This window comes from Miscanthus floridulus, chromosome 8 (genome assembly GCF_019320115.1).
Source record: "Miscanthus floridulus cultivar M001 chromosome 8, ASM1932011v1, whole genome shotgun sequence".
NCBI lineage: Eukaryota > Viridiplantae > Streptophyta > Magnoliopsida > Poales > Poaceae > Miscanthus > Miscanthus floridulus.
In genome coordinates, this window is record NC_089587.1 from 151,744,266 (window position 1) to 151,763,347 (window position 19,082).

Below are 19,082 nucleotides of genomic sequence, written 5' to 3' on the forward strand. Positions count from 1 at the left end.
ACACAATCACACAAATCTTCCTTTTTCAAGAGTAGCCATTTCATTTTCACCTATGAAGATACTCCTGTGCATGCAGTTTTTTTTTTTTTGAGAAGACCCTGTGCATGCAGCGGTAGTGTGGTACAATGCAGTTCCTGCAACATGTGAGGGCCTCCAAAAGTAAAAAAAAAAATACTCCCTCCATACCACTAATAAAACTACATCTACCATTCAAAAATTTTACCAAAATGGCACGTTCGCTGGTTGGTTTCTGAGCCGATAAGCTCGGCAGATGCTGATTTATTGTGAGAGAAAAACACTGTTGGCTGGCTGATAAGCCCTAACTGAAATCAACAAGCGAACCGACTGAATAAGGGCCTGTTTGGCAGGGCTCTGCCTCCTCTGAAAATGGCTCCGGCTCTAGCTCCTCTAAAGGAGCAGCTCTTCTGAAGGAGCTGAAGCCATTCTAGAAAACGTTTGGCAAAACGGCTCATTCGCACTAGACGACATGAACCCACAGTAATAAGACGCGTGAAGTTCGTTTTTCAGGCTTCTCCTACGTAGGTAAAAAATAATTCCGACTCTTAATCGACTCTCCATGCGAAGCCCTTTCCAAAGAGAGGCTCTAGAGGTCACTCGTAACTATCACATCAAACTATACCAGCCACAGGTGAGATCAGAAAAATAAAAAAAATAATTAATTTATGTCACAAATAAAAAAAAGAAAGGAGAGAACCAACGATCTCGTTGGACTCGAAGGCTCTCGTGTGCTCTCCAGAAGCTCCTCGTCTCGTTCACAGGAGCGCAGCTTCATTCTCCCGTTCAGCCTTCCACGCCGAGGATGCAGATCTCATTCCGCATCGCTGCACCACCGTTCTGGGCATGCCCACTCCTTCCCCTTCCCCGGACGGCCTCCACCCAGTCTACAGCGGCCGTCCAGCGATAAGGCCGCGTGCAGCGGTTGCAGCCCCGCGTGGGGGGGGAGCGCGTGCAGCCGGCGAGCACCCGCGACGTCGGCGTCGGCCCGATGGCCCTGTCGCCGGCGCTGCCCAGTACCACGCTGCCACCGTCGAACTCCTCCATCACCTCTCCAACGTCGTGGCCCAGGCAGCTCCGTCCGCTCCACACACTCGCAGCATGTGGAAGAGGAGGCGGAGATGGGCAGTGACGCGTGGAGACGCGGGGAAGGGCGGCATCGACGCGACTTCTACGGAGGAGGCGGTGGAGAGGTGCGGCATGTCATGGACGCGGCGATGTGGTGCGAGCAGTGAAAAGGGGAGGTAGATGGACCGAAGAAATGATTGGATTTGGTGTTGGGGGAAGCTCGACCAAGACGGCGGTGGAAGATATTTCGTAGCGGCAATTTCGTAATTTTATCTTCTTCTTGTTTCCACGCTAGAACCTAGGCCTGGTTCACTTTGCAAAAAAAAATTTAACCCGATGAATAGTACTATTTTCGTCTTATTTGGCAAATATTGTCCAATCGTAGACCAATTAGGCTCAAAAGATTCATCTCGTGATTTCCAACTAAACTGTGTAATTAGTTATTTTTTTATCTACATTTAATACTCCATGTAAGCGGCTAAAAATTGATGTGATGGAGAGAGAGTGAAAAAACTTGGAATTTTGATGGCATCTAAACAAGGCCCTAGATGTGCAAATATTAGTGGGACGGAGGGACTAGAGTGAAAGGGTAAGCTTAGATTTTTTTTTTTTTTTTTTTTGAGAATCCAAAGGGTAAGCTTAGAGGGTACGGAATATGCAATGGCCAAACCGCCAAACTATGGGCTGTACCCCGTTGCATCTGCACCTGCTTCCATGCTTAATGGGCCTTGTATTTCATTTTGGGTTCAGTTAACGGTGACTTTCGTAACCTTCTCCATCTTATTTCGGGCGAGTTACGTGTGGGGCCCAACACACAAACTTTGCTATATATTATGTCCTAGGATCAGAGGAAGCCCCAAGTCCAGGGTCATGGGCTGCAATCTGGACCCATAGCGTCGTCCTCATCTTGTGCGTCACGCAGAAAACTTCCGGAATTCTTCGCGTCCGATCGGCCGGACGGAAGACGCCCGCCGAACAGTGCCCCCGCCCATTTTTTTTCGCGCCAAAAGCCTCGTTCCGTTCCATCCAGATCCGAGCCCGACGCTAAGAATTCCGCGGCCATTTCATTCTCCCACACGGAATCCTGCTTCGCACTGGAGTAGTTAAGGTGCGTTCTGCCTCTTTTTTCTTTTCTTTTCTTTCTTTTTTCTGCATCAAATTATTTTTTATCTTTTTTTGTTTTATGTGATTTTTATTATTCTTTTCATTTTTATATTTTTTCATTTTTCTTTTCGTGCTTCATTTATTTTTATTTTATTTACTTTTTGTTTTATGTGATTTTTTATTATCCTTTTCATTTTTTTCCTTTTATTTTTTCTTTTCTTGCTTCATTTATTTTTATTTTATTTTATTTTATGCTTTATGTGATTTTTTTTATTTTCTATATTTTGTATCTTTGTTTTTATTCTTTTCATTTTTCACTTTTGTCTTTATGTTTTCTATAGAGTTTTTTATTTTTATTTTCCTATTTTATCCTTATTAATTATTTTTTCATGTTTACTTTTTATTTCTTTATTCCATGAGATGTTCTATTATTTATTTTTGCAAGGTTCACGTAGTATAGAATGATGCTCTATGATATATTTTGTGATGTTCACGTAGTATGCATGTGATCTTCTATGGTATATTTTTATGATGTTTATGCAGTACACATGTGATGCTCTATTATATATTTTATGATGTTCTGTGATATATTTTTATCACGTAATATACATGTAATGTTCACATAGTATACGCACGATGTTCTATGATATATTTTATGATGTTCATGTAGTATACATTTGATGTTCTATGATATATGTTGCCATGTTCGTATAGTGTATATGTGATGTTCTATGATGTATTTTGCTATTTCACGTGGTATATACATGTCATGTTTTATGATTTTTTTTATGTTCATGTAGTATACATGTGATGTTTTTATGATATTTTTTGTGATGTTTACTTAGTATATATGTGATGTTCTATGGTGTATTCACTTATGTTCACGTAATATATATACGATGTTCTATAATGTATTTAGTGATGTTCTATGGTGTATTTAGTGATATTCACTTAGTATACATGTGGTGTTCTATAATATATTATAGGATGTTCGAAAAGTATCCATGTGATGTTCTATTAATTTTTTTTTCTCTATTAAGTATTCTTATTTTTTTCTTATGCTTTGCTATAGATTTTATTATTTTTTATTTATGTTATGTATTTATTTATTTATTTTTATGTGTATTATAATACTAATCTCTTGAACCTAAAACTATAATACTATTTTTCTAAACCGTGAATATTTTACTTACAAAGACGGAACATTATTCCTTGAACGTAGAACATCGTCTCTGCTAAATAAAAGAAAATGTTCTATCTTCATAAGATAAATATTCGTTAATAAAATCTTATCTAAATATATTCATGTGTGATTTTGTTTTGAAGGATTTTATTGCAAGAAATCCGACTGTGTAATCGGAATTTAATTTAGATGTTTGGTTTAGCACTTATGACCTTTTTTTTTAGTTTGTCGCAAGAAATGCGATAATATATTTTGGCTAATTTGGCATGTCCTGCTGTCCCATCGCGCCGGGCCTACCTCACCCACCACAGCGTCCGCCCGCGCGCTACCTGCGCGGGGAAAGTTTCGCGCGCGCTGCCGGCCGGCTGCAGGATACGGTCCGAGCAGGTCCCACGAAAACTTCTCTTACAACATCGTCCGTCCGTCACGCAGAAATTTTGTAATACCAGTCCGCGCGTACTCCGTAATTCAGTTCTGGCTCGGTCTCCACGGGGTCAAGCTCTCTCATCAAGGACGGAGACTTCGTTCCGAGTCGGTCAACACAGCGCCCAATGACACGGCGAGACGAGGACGACCTTGTCAGTTACGTTCCCTCGTTGGAAAAGCCAACGAGGAAAGGCGCGTGGAAAAGGCGAGGCGAGCACACCAAGCAGAGCACAAAAGCACTGCCAATGCGGCAGCAGTAGCCGCGTCGTGCCGGCGCGCGTCGCCGATTCGACGTCGCACTCGCACGACGGCAGCCCACCGCCGTCCCGTCCGTCCGTCGTCCAGCACACGGCTTCCTTCCTCGCCCTTTTCGCCCGCGGACTCCTCGGTCGGACTGCCTCAGAGTGCGAGGAAACGAAACATGCGTCCGCTCAGACCCAACCTCTCTCTCCTTGTTCCGGTGTCCCCAATGGCCCGATTCTTGGGCCAACAACGCCCAACACCATGTGCAATGTCTTCTCAGTTCTCACTGCCATTTTGCCAAAGGTTTGGACTAGAATCTTTCGCAGTCTAGCTGGTGAATTAATAATCTTCTACCATCGCTGAACTGCAGTGAACTAGTAAATGGTGGCAGCAAAGCTTCAGACTTGTTCCAGTTCAGTGCTTCAGTGTGGTAGCAAAGCATAGCGGTGTGATAGTGGTACCCCAAGGCTCAGCTCCAACGCTGAAAAATGATGGCGTCTTCCTCCTCTTCCTTCTTTGGCATCGACCGCCACGCCATGGACACCTGCTCCCTCTGCGGGAAGCGCCTCGCCGGGGACTGCGACATCTTCATGTACAGGTTCGTGCCGGCCTTGGACCTGTATGTCCTCCAGCTTCTCCGATGCATCCAATGCGGAGCGGTGTTCTGACCGTCCCCGTTGCGAACAACAGAGGGGACACGCCGTTCTGTAGCGAGGAGTGCAGGTACCACCAGATGGTCAGGGACGATTTCGGTGCTGGAGGAGAGAACATGCGCTTGAAGAAGGAGCGTCCGGCACCGGCGACGAGCAAAGAGGAGCAACGCCAACGCCGCAGGCACGAGCCTCCTGCCGCCGCCGAGCCGGCCCGTGTCCCACTCGCAGCAAACGTGCCCGTTGCGATCTAGTGTGATCAGCTGGCACAGAGCGGCATCCGATCGGCTTCTGATTTCTGAAGAATCAGCTGTCGATCGAGATGAGTAGCGGCAGGCAGAATATCTGTGTTCTTTTCTGTGTCCGTTGATGTTGGTCACTTTTCTGCACGTGATGAGCAGCAGTGTGAGAGAAATGAATGTACATAACGGCATTTTCATGCAAGTCTATGCATTTTGGTGTTGTCCCTTTGCCCTTTGAGCACCTGGCTTGAATCCGAGGGAAAATCTGGGGTATAATAATGATCTCAGTTAAAAGTGTGCCTAGAACCATATTATTTTTAAAGCTTGATTGGAATCATATTTATCCCTCCGTTGTAAATTGTAAGTTGTTTAGCAAAAGTTCTGTACCTAAAAAAAAATATAGAACTAGCTACAGTTGAAATAAAAGAGAGTACTACTTTAGTTACAGAGAAGTACGAATATGAGAAGGGCCGGATGCCGATGCTTTTTTTGGGAAAAGAAAGAGGTGAAGGCTAATAGCAGGGCTAACAAAAGTAATTTGAGCTAACTTTAGCCACCGTTATCAGCCTATCAAACACCTGCCCTAGGGAGTAGAGATTTTGATCAAAAAAAAATACTCCAACTGTTTTTTTTCAATTAGATCTCTAAACATCGTCATCTTCTGTCCCTAGTTTCTTACAAGCTAAAGACGTGGAGTAGAGATGGCTCTATAAAATATGTACAAAATATAGATATAGAGAATTCATGACCCCAACTTACCACACAACAGGTTAGTTATGCCACAATTTCTTAGACAGTTGTTTGGTTCACTGCCACAACTATGGTACACCACATTTTCTTAGCACCTGGTCCCACACATTATAGACTTATTTTCTTACAAACTTTATCATAAGTGTGACTTCTATTTTGCTCGATATATTTTATGACAGCCATAAGTTGGGTAAGGTTAGACGTGGCAAACTGCAACACTAGTTGAACATACCTTATAAAAATTATTTTTTATTAAATAATTCTCCGACTCTCGGAGAATCTCAGGAAGAATGTACGAGGCCCACCGAACCGGTAAAATTACTAGACGTCGGCCGTGGGCCCTGGACCTGTCGATTCATAGGTGAGCCGCAATTCACGACATGGACGGACAGACAAATTGCTACGTGAACCGAACCGAACCGAACCAGTACTAAACGGCCAATCCCACTGCTCCACTAGGCCTATACACATTCGTCGGGCGGCGCATGTTTCTTCCTGCCTGCCAGGTGCCAAAGCATCGGTCGAATCACATGCCGAAACTTGTGACGCTCCCGATCAGTCCCAAAAGGCCAAATGCTCATAAATGGTGTGTGTGTGGATGGAAATCTACAAAGGCTCTCGGAACACAGTACGCGGAACTGTGACCGACCGTTCGGCGTTCACCTTTCGTACGTGTAAGAGGCTTTAGCACTGTTCATCCAAAACGGCTTTATCAGTGAAGCTAAAATCGGTGAAGTAAAAAAAACTGATATTTTTCGGCTTCTAGTTCATTTTAACTCCGGCTTACAAAACGGCTTTACGCTACAGTGTCTCAATTTACATAAAATAAATGAAGCCAAAGTCGGCATAAGGCGTGCAAAAAAAAAAAAAACCCTAAGTGTGTGGTGCATTGCTCACAGTCCCGGCTGGTGCAACTTCTCCATCGTCACAAACTCACAACGTACGACGGTCACCTCCTGACCAGATTCTACTGTCAAGATGCAATCGGGAGGTTTCTCTTCGCTCAGCTCTCAGGTACGTGGGCGGAGGCAATTCTCAGACATTTCTAAGCGAACGTACCCTATATTAGCATACTGCTTAGCTAAATGGATTGGGTTCATTATGCATGATAAACCCTGTCCAGCCAAGATTAAGTTCAAGACTTGAGACAGATGCTCAATTTTTTTTTACATTGATTCTAAGTAAAAATAGCATTTCTTCCTTGCCGAAAGTTTTTTATGACTTAAACACGAAGTATGATTTTTCTAAAGTTTGAGGATCTAAATAAAATATAAGCATGACTTGTGACTACGCATATATTGAGTAGAAAAATATACAATATAAACAATAGAAAATATAAGTCTAGAGTTATATAGCACATGTATTAGTGTGGTACGAAAGTTTGGATTTTTCTTCCGGCCACCCCTCGAAATTACCAAAATTCATGAAATTTCGGCGAAATTTTGAACCCTGGTCAGTGTCACTTATGGAAGACCAGTGTCATGGAGGTGCAAGAGAAATTTGAAATTTTGCTATTATGAAAAGTGGACTTTGTCCAAATGCTATCCCGCATAAGGGTGAAAAAAGAGACAAATATTTGATTCCAATATGCGAACACAAGGTTGACAAGTACCCTTGTGTGTTCGTTTTGTGATGAGTGATTGTCAATGTGATCCACGAAGTAGGTTGAGTGGTGACTAACCCTACCATGGCGAAAGCTATGTGTGCGACATGTCTTTTGGCTTGTGTTGTGCAGGTGTGGAGCTCGGATGCGGTGGTCGACGGCGAGGTGAAGGTCAAGGAGGACGTGCCGTGCCGACAGACCGGGAGCGGTGAAGGACGGACGTGAGGCTTGGACCGAGGGACCCAGAGGCCAGGTGACTAGCCGCGGTGGCTGACACTTGGGACATCGACAAGTGCAAGAAGACATGGAGTGACGGTGTTGACCGGGTCAAGACGACGGACGCGTGAGTCGAGCGAGGCTCAGGAGGACTTGGCGGGCCGGCCGGTCGAGGACGGCGGTGACACGCGTCGGATGGCGGGGGACGCGTATGGAGTACGCTACTCGCGGACGGTTTGATGGTTTGGACCTCAAAACCATCGGATGGACGGTTTACGGGTTTGGGCCTCAAAACCCGGGCGGAGGTTCCAAGGAGGGACGGACGGCACGTGGCGGCATCGGGGAGTTCGCGTCGAGGCGAAGCTACCGGTGAGAAGGCGCGGTGGCCGTCGGATCAAGATTACACAGGGTTGGACAACAACGCCCTTGAGCTTAGCGGTTCAACTCATTTGTATCCAGGGGCAAAACTGGGAATGTGTAATAGCCCTGTTAAATAGGATGAGGGAGCCCCCATCTCCCTCACCTCCTCCAGTTTTCATTTTCTCCTTTAGGGTTTCTTCCTCTAGTTTGCTTCCATGTATGAGAGGGGTCCACAACTCAAATTGTGACTTGGTTTTGAAGGAATCGGTGGCCGTAACCACCGTATGCCCTCCGGGATTCATGATTTAGTTGTGTTCTTGATGTGATTTTGGTGTTCTTCACGAGATCCTTTTGTCCCTTCTTGTTTCCCCTCTCGTTTCTTCGATTTGGGATTGTTTTGGTTCGTTCTTGTTGCCTTGGATCGATCAGTGACATGAGTAGAAGCTTTCCACCGAAGGAAATCTACTAATTCCTCACGAGATCGCAGATCCGGGCAATTTTAGTTCTTGACCTACTTTTTTGGGGTTTTCTTCAATTCCTTTGATTCACGGAGTTAGAGTTTGTCTCGGGCTATGATCTTTTAGAGGTTGCCTTTCTACTCGCTTGTGAACTCTTGTGCAAAGTTTCAAGTCATTTGGAGTTGATTTGATCAAGTTATGGCTTGATTTAATTTTTCCCGAGAAACTGCTCGTTCATACCGGACGTGTCCGATATCATACCGGACGTGTCTGATATTTCTCACTTTGGAGTTTTGAGCTAAAATTTTGTGGAGATCTTCCCTTGGTGTCTAAAGAGCTATGGTTAAAATTTCATGATTTTTGGACACCGTTTGATGGGGTTTCGGATTTTTCTCTTTTGGTCAGCTTGCTGCTGAAAATCCCGGACGTGTCCGAGATCATACCGGACGTGTCCGAAAATACCGGACGTGTCCGATATAATACCGGACGTGTCCGATATTTGCAGGAGCAGTGTTGTTTTATTTTGGGAGTTTGCTCGTTTGGGCCTCGATCTATGATCCGTTTGCTCTGTGGTGACCCGCTGTGTTCTGAGGGAGCATCCACCCTTCTCTTGGGTCGTGGTCACCAAGTCTTTCGTGTATGGTTTTTGGGGATTGATATTGGGACAGTGGTCGAATATTTCGAAAGAAATTTGAGGCTTCCATTCACCCCCCCCTCTGGTCGCCGTTTTCGGCCCTTCAATTGGTATCAGAGCCGGTTAAGGATCATTCCACCTTAATCGGTCCGTGATCCACGAAGGCGACATGGAGCGTGGGTCTGGCAAACCACCGCACTTCGATGGGTCAAACTATCCTTATTGGAAGATCCGCATGTCTGCGCATCTCTAGGGGATTGATTGGCTCGTTTGGGAAATTTGCGAGGATGCTACTTACGTTGTGCTCCTTGTTGCGGCCCGTACCACCCAGGATCACAAGGATCGGCACAATGCAAATAGCAAAGCTCGCAGTGTGCTTTTCTCGAGTCTTTCGCTTTCTGAGTTCGAGCGTGTCTCCGATTGTACTACAGCTCGAGAGATCTGGGTGAGGCTTTAGAGCTATCACGAGGGGACCGCATAGGTCAAGACCAGACTCTACGAGACGTACAAGCGCGAGTACGAGAACTTCTCTCAGTTTGATGGCGAGTCCATCGATGCCATGTTTTCCCGCTTTCAGACTATCGTCAACAAAATGAAAGCGAACAAGGCCAACCTACCTTATAGTGATCATGAGAGGGCGCTCAAGCTTCTCTATGCCCTTGATCGAAAGGTATGGGATGTGAAGGTGTCGGCGATCATCGAGTCGGCCAACTATGACACCCTCACCGTCGACGAGCTTTTCAGCAAGCTCAAGTCCACAGAGATCGACTACCAAACCCAAGCCAAGCTCAAGAATCCTTCTGCACCAACCATGGCTTTGGTCTCAGGTAGTGGTTCAAGTTCATTGACTAACCCTTCACAAGCTTCTTTCTCTTTGTCATGCTTGATGTCAGTCACAGAGGAGCAGCTGGAGTCTCCTGGGGATGATGAGTTGGCACTCGTCATCAGTCGGTTCTCTCGGTTTCACAACAACCGTTTGAACCGCCGACGCAGTGGTGGCCTGAAGGAGGGATGCTATGGATGTGGAGATCCAGACCACTTTGTCGCGCACTGCCCCAAGAAGAAGCCCTTCATCAACAAGTACGACTCCAGCAAGCGCAAGGATAAGCGCGACTACACCTCTGGCAAGCACAAGGCCAAGGGCGGTTTCGACAAGGAGGCGATCAAGAAGGCGTACCGCAGGAAGGCCAAAGCTCAAGAACGCGCCTTCCTCGCCTCTCTCAGCGACCTCGACGATGACTCCGACGATGATCACTCTTCTTGTCCCTCGACCGACGATGAGTCCGAGAAGAAGCGCGAGGACAAGCTCAACGGTCTCTGCTTTGTCGCCGGTGCAAACCGTGGTGGGTTTTGCACTATGGCGGTTGACGGTGGAGCAAAGCTCAAAAAGGACGTCGACGTCGACGACGACGAAAACGAGGTACCACCCACACTTGACTCACTTATGCTTGAGCTTGATACTATGAATGATACATTGATGAGCCAAGATAAGTTGCTTAAGCGTGCTGCCCGCGAGAGGAAAGAGTTTAAGGACCAGCTAGAGGTTGCTTTGAAGGAGTTGGAGCTTACCAAGAGTGGTGTAGTGGTGTCAGAGGAGGAGTGCGATGAGTGCGCTATACACATGTCTAACCTCTCTGACTTGCAATCCAAGTATGCTGTTTTGCTTGATGAATGTGATGAGTTGAAGTCTCGTTCTGGGTTGCTCGGTGCGTGCAAGTCCTGCTCAGGCTTGCAATCTGAGTTGGCAGAGAAGGTTGCCAAACTTGCTGAGTTTGAGAAGGCCAACTTAGATAGCATCACCACTACATGTGTTCGATGTGAAGCTTTGGTGTTGGAGCTTGAGTCCTGCAGGCACGACAAGATAGGAACCAAGGAAGAAAACACACAACTTCGGTCCATCTTGAGCTGGGTGTCGTGCAGTGAGCGTCAGTTGGGCATGATGGTGAGCCAGTTCAGGCAGGGAACTGACTCATCGGGAGTAGGCTTTGCTATAGGTGGGAAGGGTGAGCATGTCTATGGCAAGGTTGGTGAACATAGTGGTTTGAACCCAAGTGAGAAACCCACCAACACTCCCAAATTGATCAAGATCCCTCCACCAGAGTCTACCAAGCCTATGATCAAAGATGGTGTGTTTGAAGAACCACCAAAAGCTCCACCATCCAAGCAAGTTTGGGTTCCCAAACCGAACCACTTTCGGAACTCACTCGATACTCTACCCAACATCTCTAGTGCACCCCTTCCTAAAGCCAAAAAGCCTCAGAGAGTGAACCACATCCACAAGAGAGTGAGTCAACCACCATCCAAGAGAGAGGTGAGGTACCACTGTGACTATTGCCATAGAGATGGTCATTTGGCTGAGTTTTGCTTTAGGAGGAAGAGAGATGAGCGGCGCGAGTACGAGTTGAACAACCGGAATATGTACCGTCCTCCCCATGGCGTACATGTACCGCCTATTCAGAGGCACAATGTTAGGCCTAGAGGTGCAATGCCTCAAGGTGCTAGGCCTCAGGTGGCGAGACCACGTGGTGGTCGTGCCCGGCGTGGCCCAAGTCATGATCTATATGACTCTGGACCTCGCGACGGTGGCTTTCAGTCCCACACTCCTAGCGGACCACGTTTTCCCCCACGTGGTGATCGCTTCTCTCCAATGGGACATGGCATGTATGGTGTTTTTCCTAACACTTTTCTAGGGCAAATGACTCAACACTGGTATTCTCCTCATTTCACTAACCCTAGTGTTGTGCCATTTGCTCACCCCCTATCTTTCTATTGATGCAGAGCGGAGGCCTGGAGAACACGTGGCTTGTTGATTCCGGCTGTTCGCGCCACATGATCGGAAGTTCCAAATGGTTCTCCAGCCTCGACCCCATGCAATACAAGGAGTACATCACATTTGGGGACAATAGCAAAGGTAAGGTGCTATCTCGTGGGACCATTCGGGTCAATGAGTCTTTTATCTTGAAGGACGTTGCTTTGGTTTCAAGCCTGTATTTTAATTTGCTCTCTGTTTCGCAACTCCTTCAAGATGGGTTTGAGGTGCGCTTTAAGACTGGACTTTCTTGTGTGCTCGATTCTCAGGGACATCTAGTTTGTTAGATCGTTCCTTTTGGCCGAGTTTTCAGAGCTGATTTCTCTCAGTCTTTCGGTTCTTCTCGCTGTTTGGTTGCCGGATCTTCTTCTGATTTGTGGAAGTGCCATAGGAGACTTGGTCACTTGAGCTTCGATCTCCTAGTGAGGTTGAGTTCTCTTGACATGATCCGAGGATTGCCCAAACTTAAGTTTGAGAAGGATCTGGTATGCCATCCCTGTCGCCACGGAAAGATGGTGGCTGCTTCCCATCCTCCAGTGACTCAGGTCATGACCACGAGACCCGGTGAGCTACTCCATATGGACACTGTTGGTCCGGCTCGGGTTCGGTCAGAGGGAGGGAAGTGGTACGTTCTAGTGATCGTGGATGATTTTTCTCGTTATTCTTGGGTGTTTTTCATGGAGGGCAAGGACGAAGCGTTTTCTCATGCTCGTGACTTGATCTTGAGGTTGCAAACTGAGTTACCAAAGAATGCCATACGAGCTATCCGCAGTGACAATGGCACTGAGTTCAAAAACTCTCAGTTTGACACCTTTTATGCTTCCTTGGGTCTTGAACATCAGTTTTCTTCGCCCTATGTCCCTCAGCAGAATGGTGTTGTTGAGCGCAAAAATTGGACTTTAGTTGAAATGGCCAGGACGATGCTCGATGAGCATAGGACTCCTAGGCGTTACTGGGCCGAAGCCATCAACACCGCCTGCCATGTTTCAAACCGCATTTTTTTCGTGCTTTCTTAAAGAAGACATCCTACAAATTGCGGTTTGGGCGTCCACCCAAGGTGAGTCATTTTCGAGTCTTCGGTTGTAGGTGCTTCATTCTTAAGCAAGGTAATCTTGACAAGTTTGAATCTAGATCTTCGGATGGTATATTTCTCGGTTACGCTTCTCATTCACATGCGTACCGTGTGCTTAATCTTGAGACTAACCGTGTGGTGGAGACTTGTGAAGTCACCTTCGACGAAACCATGCCCTCTTCTATTTCGGTCTTTGAACGTGTAGGTGATGAAGAGATGGGTGATAGCATTTTTGTTGAGGATGACGATGACGTCGATTGGGATGATCCCAAGTCATCTCAACCGGCTGCCCCGATCGAGCCAGCTTCGACCACTTTGGCTCACGGCCCCGAGCCCTCCACCTCTACTTCATGGGGTCCGTGCGAGCCGCTTCCTCAATCGACTGAGGAGGCCCCAGCTGTGGATGAGGGGGAGGCGACTTCGTCTTTAGGTGCACCTCGACATATCCAGCGACGCCATCCTCCTCAGACCATGATCGGCGACATCGACGAAAGGGTAACGCGTTCCAAGTCTTATCATATTTCCCATTTCGCTCATTCTACTTTCGTAGCTTCTTTTGAGCCTCGAGATATTGGACACGCACTATCTAATGCCGATTGGGTTAATGCTATGCACGAGGAGTTAGAGAACTTTGAGCGGAACCAAGTGTGGGTTTTAGTTCCACCTCCACCAGAGTGCCACCCCATAGGTACAAAGTGGGTTTACAAGAACAAGCAGAGTGAGGATGGGGTGGTGGTGAGAAACAAGGCGAGATTAGTGGCTCAGGGTTTTTGCCAAAAAGAGGGAATAGACTATGAAGAAACCTTTGCTCCTGTTGCCCGTCTAGAAGCCATTAGGATTCTTTTAGCATTTGCAGCTTCGAAAGGGTTCAAGCTGTATCAGATGGATGTAAAGAGTGCCTTCTTGAATGGGTACATAGAGGAAGAGGTTTATGTGAGGCAACCCCCTGGCTTTGAAAATCCAAAGTACCCCAACCATGTTTTTAAACTCCACAAAGCCTTGTATGGTTTGAAACAAGCCCCGAGAGCCTGGTATGAGCGTTTGAAAGCTTTCTTGCTTGATAAGGGTTTTAGGATGGGTTCCGTAGATAAGACTCTGTTCCTCCTCAAGCAAGGCACAGACATCCTTTTAGTTCAGATATACGTGGATGATATAATCTTTGGTGGCTCTTCTCATGCTCTTGTTGCCAAGTTTTCAGATACTATGAGCAGGGAATTTGAGATGAGCATGATGGGCGAATTGACTTTCTTCCTTGGGCTGCAAATCAAGCAAACTCGTGAGGGGACGTTCGTGCACCAAGGCAAGTACACCAAGGACGTGCTCAAGAAATTTGATATGGGTGAGGCCAAGCCTCTTTCGACGCCCATGTCAACCACAACGGCCCTGGATGAGGACAAGGAGGGAGAAGCAATGGACCAGAAGGAATACCAAAGCATGATCGGGTCCCTGCTGTACCTAACGGCGACGAGACCGGACATCCAATTCGCAGTCTGCTTGTGCACACGTTTTCAGTCTTCTCCGCGCACGTCTCATCGTCAAGCCATCAAGCGGATCCTCAGGTACCTTCGTTTCACACCCGAGTTTGGTCTTTGGTTTTCAGCTTCCTCCTCTCTTTCTCTTTGTGGGTATTCTGATGCGGATTATGCTGGTTGTCGTGTTGAGAGGAAGTCCACTTCGGGGACTTATCAGTTTCTTGGATCTTCTCTTGTGTCTTGGTCTTCTCGCAAGCAGTCTAGCGTCGCCCAATCCACCACAGAAGCTGAGTATGTTGCTGCTGCTGCTTGTTGTTCCCAGTTGCTTTGGATGATAGCTACTCTGAGAGACTTTGGGTTAGAGTTTAGGCGAGTGCCTTTGTTTTGTGACAGCACCAGCGCTATAAGTGTAGCCAAAAACCCAGTCCTTCACTCAAAGACAAAGCACATAGAAGTTCGCTTTCACTTCTTGCGTGACCACTATGAGAAAGGTGATATTGATCTGCACCACATTAATACCCAAAACCAGCTCGCAGATATCTTCACCAAACCACTTGACCAAGCCCAGTTTGCTCGCTTGCGAGGGGAGCTTGGAGTTTGTTTCCCTTTTTAGAGGAGGGGAACTTTGGTTGTTGTATTCTAGTTTTGCTTTTCTTTGTAGTTTAGTCTTTGTTTTTGTTTTTATATCATACTTGCATATCATATCATCATGTATCATATTGCATCCTGAGCTTCATCCTTATAGTAGCTAGATTGACACTATGCTCTTGTTGGGGATGTTATGGATATACATGATATGCTTTTGGCTTAGGCTCCTCTTGATCAATTGATGCATGTTATGAGCTAAGCTTATTTTCCAAACTGTGAACTTGATTAAAACTTGTTGAAACATGAAATGTGTTCACCACTACTTGTGGCACTAGCATGTGTAGAATGTGTTGAGATCTTTTTCTTGCTTCATGTATATGCTTAGTTGCTACGGCTCATACTTTGAGTTACACACTTGCTTGAGAAACTTGAATTTGTGCTAAAACTTGAAAATCCAACTAAGTGAATTGAAAAGATCGGGATGGGTCTGTACTATCCTATGTCAGAGTATCGAGACAGCGCCAAATTGCACTTATTGGTGAACTTGAGCTCTGTAATGGATACCGAGATCATTGTCTTAAGCTTCTGATTGCTTTTGGCATAGACTTGACATGGTCGCTAAGTTAGGTTTTGGTGGCACAGATAACCTCCCGCACACACTTGTCTGACAAACTTTGGTAATAAGCTGCATAACTCTGATAAATTTCAATTGGTGTCTAAAATTTGATCAAACCACAAGTTTGTCTCATGACATGATGTGTGAACCTTGTTTGGGGTAGTTCACTTTGCATACATGTGTAGCACAAGGTCGATCTCCTGTCTATTTTTGCTATGTGCTCCTTTGGTGGTGAACCCTCTTTTAAAATTGCTCAAACTTGATCAAAATTGCTTAAATACCATATTTCGTCTCATTTGGTCACTTTGAGCATTTGCTAGCACTTGTATGTGTTGCTATATATACATGACAGCATCAACTAGAGCCTCTTTTCAATCTACTTACTATAATCTTGAAGCTTCTGCATTCGTGCATTTCTGCATTCATAGCATAATTTGAGGGGAAGATGCAATCTTTGGGCTCTAGCTTGATAAGTGCATGTGTCAACAAGGGGGAGAAGTTTCCACACTCACAATGTCACCTAAAGTTGAGCGATATGCATTCATTTGAGAGAGATTGCACTTGTTCAGGGGGAGTTGCATTTGAGGTGTTTTGCTAGATGTGTTGAGCCTTTGCCTCTCTGGAGGGTCTAGTAGTTTTGCATTTGAGGTGTTTTGCTAGATGTGTTGAGCCTTTGCCTCTTCTGCAGGGTCTAGCAGTTTTGCATTTGAGGTGTTTTGCTAGATGTGTTGAGCCTTTGCCTCTTCTGGAGGGTCTAGCAGTTTTTTGGCTTTTCGAGCTTTGCTAGTGGCGTTGAGCCCGTTGCCTCTTCTTGAGGGCTAGTTTTGTTTTACTTGGTTGCGTCGAGCCGTTGCCCATGTCTTTGGGGACCAAGTTTTGCTCACCTTCAAATGACCCAGTTTTTGGCTTTTCTTTGGCTTTTGGTCATTTAGGTGAGTTCTTTCTTTTCTCTACTTCTTCTTTTTCTTTTGCTCAAGCTGTTCGTGTATTGGTGTTGACAATGCACTCATCAAGGGGAAGATTGCGAACACAAGGTTGACAAGTACCCTTGTGTGTTCGTTTTGTGATGAGTGATTGTCAATGTGATCCACGAAGTAGGTTGAGTGGTGACTAACCCTACCATGGCGAAAGCTATGTGTGCGACATGTCTTTTGGCTTGTGTTGTGCAGGTGTGGAGCTCGGATGCGGTGGTCGACGGCGAGGTGAAGGTCAAGGAGGACGTGCCGTGCCGACAGACCGGGAGCGGTGAAGGACGGACGTGAGGCTTGGACCGAGGGACCCAGAGGCCAGGTGACTAGCCACGGTGGCTGACACTTGGGACATCGACAAGTGCAAGAAGACATGGAGTGACAGTGTTGACCGGGTCAAGACGACGGACGCGTGAGTCGAGCGAGGCTCAGAAGGACTTGGCGGGCCGACCGGTCGAGGACGGCGGTGACACGCGTCGGATGGCGGGGGACGCGTATGGAGTACGCTACTCGCGGACGGTTTGATGGTTTGGACCTCAAAACCATTGGATGGACGGTTTACGGGTTTGGGCCTCAAAACCCGGGTGGAGGTTCCGAGGAGGGACGGACGGCACGTGGCGGCATCGGGGAGTTCGCATCGAGGCGAAGCTACCGGTGAGAAGGCGCGGTGGCCGTCGGATCAAGATTACACCGGGTTGGACAACAACGCCCTTGGGCTTAGCGGTTCAACTCATTTGTATCCAGGGGCAAAACTGGGAATGTGTAATAGCCCTGTTAAATAGGATGAGGGAGCCCCCATCTCCCTCACCTCCTCCAGTTTTTATTTTCTCCTTTAGGGTTTCTTCCTCTAGTTTGCCTCCATGTATGAGAGAGGTCCACAACTCAAATTGTGACTTGGTTTTGAAGGAATCGGTGGCCGTAACCACCGTATGCCCTCTGGAATTCATGATTTAGTTGTGTTCTTGATGTGATTTTGGTGTTCTTCACGAGATCCTTTTGTCCCTTCTTGTTTCCCCTCTCGTTTCTTCGATTTGGGATGGTTTTGGTTCGTTCTTGTTGCCTTGGATCAATCAGTGACATGAGTAGAAGCTTTCCACCGAAGGAAATCCACTAATTCCTAACGAGATCGCAGATCCGGGCAATTTTAGTTCTTGACCTACTTTTTTGGGGTTTTCTTCAATTCCTTCGATTCACGGAGTGAGTTTGTCTCGGGCTATGATCTTTTAGAGGTTGCCTTTCTACTCGCTTGTGAACTCTTGTGCAAAGTTTCAAGTCATTTGGAGTTGATTTGATCAAGTTATGGCTTGATTTAATTTTTCCCGAGAAACTGCCCGTTCATACCGGACGTGTCCGATATCATACCGGACGTGTCCGATATTTCTCACTTTGGAGTTTTGAGCTGAAATTTTGTGGAGATCTTCCCTTGGTGTCTAAAGAGCTATGGTTAAAATTTCATGATTTTTGGACACCGTTTGATGGGGTTTCGGATTTTTCTCTTCTGGTCAGCTTGCTGCTGAAAATCCCGGACGTGTCCGAGATCATACCGGACGTGTCCGAAAATACCGGACGTGTCCGATATAATACCGGACGTGTCCGATATTTGCAGGAGCAGTGCTGTTTTATTTTGGGAGTTTGCTCGTTTGGGCCTCGATCTGTGATCCGTTTGCTCTGTGGTGACCCGCTGTGTTCTGAGGGAGCATCCACCCTTCTCTTGGGTCGTGGTCACCAAGTCTTTCGTGTATGGTTTTTGGGGATTGATATTGGGACAGTGGTCGAAGATTTCGAAAGAAATTTGAGGCTTCCATTTACCATTTAGTATTGAATTCAAATACTCAAAGCATCCTGGTATGGCTGGCATGAATACTCTCCAACAAGATATAGAAAAACAGTTTTCTAGAAAGACTCTCGGAGATGCTCTTGCAACATCTTATAATTGCGAAACAAGTGCGCTAATCAATACTCAATAGTATGAGGCACGAATAATGGATGCTCTCCTTATAAGCATTTTAATTGAGAGAGAGAGAGAGCTATTATTGTTTTTCTGAACAAAAATATATAAGGGAAGGATGCACCCCGTCCCCGTGTATTGGGGGTTGTCATGAAAGTGACAGTTGACAAAGACGTACCACAAGTATGGTGCATAAGTATCGTGTATTTTATATTTTAGATGTGTTCGGTATGTATCCAGATTTTGTTGTAAAATTGTTTTAGAATCGGATTCAAACTGTAAACGCCATCTTTCACGAGAAACAAAATCCACCTATTGAAACTGCTTGGCTAGCCTTTTTCCTGTAAGTTCGGTTAGCTAACTGAAATTCAGTTTCCTAATGGCTTGTTGTTTCTCTCGGAATTATGCCCTGGGAGATTTCCACCTGTAATCACAGCCTAATTTATATAGCAATTGAATAGCCGAAACGAATCCTAGCCTCATTCCGAAACAACCGAATGAGCCCTAAAAGTAGAAGCAGCTAGAAAATAGTGAGAGGAGAATAGGTGTGAGATCACGACTGGGTCGATTCCACGGTCCAGATCAAAATAATTCTCCGCAAAATGTTTCCATGCCTTTGCCAAAAAAATAAAAAAGAAAAGCTTTCTCTGAGGACCG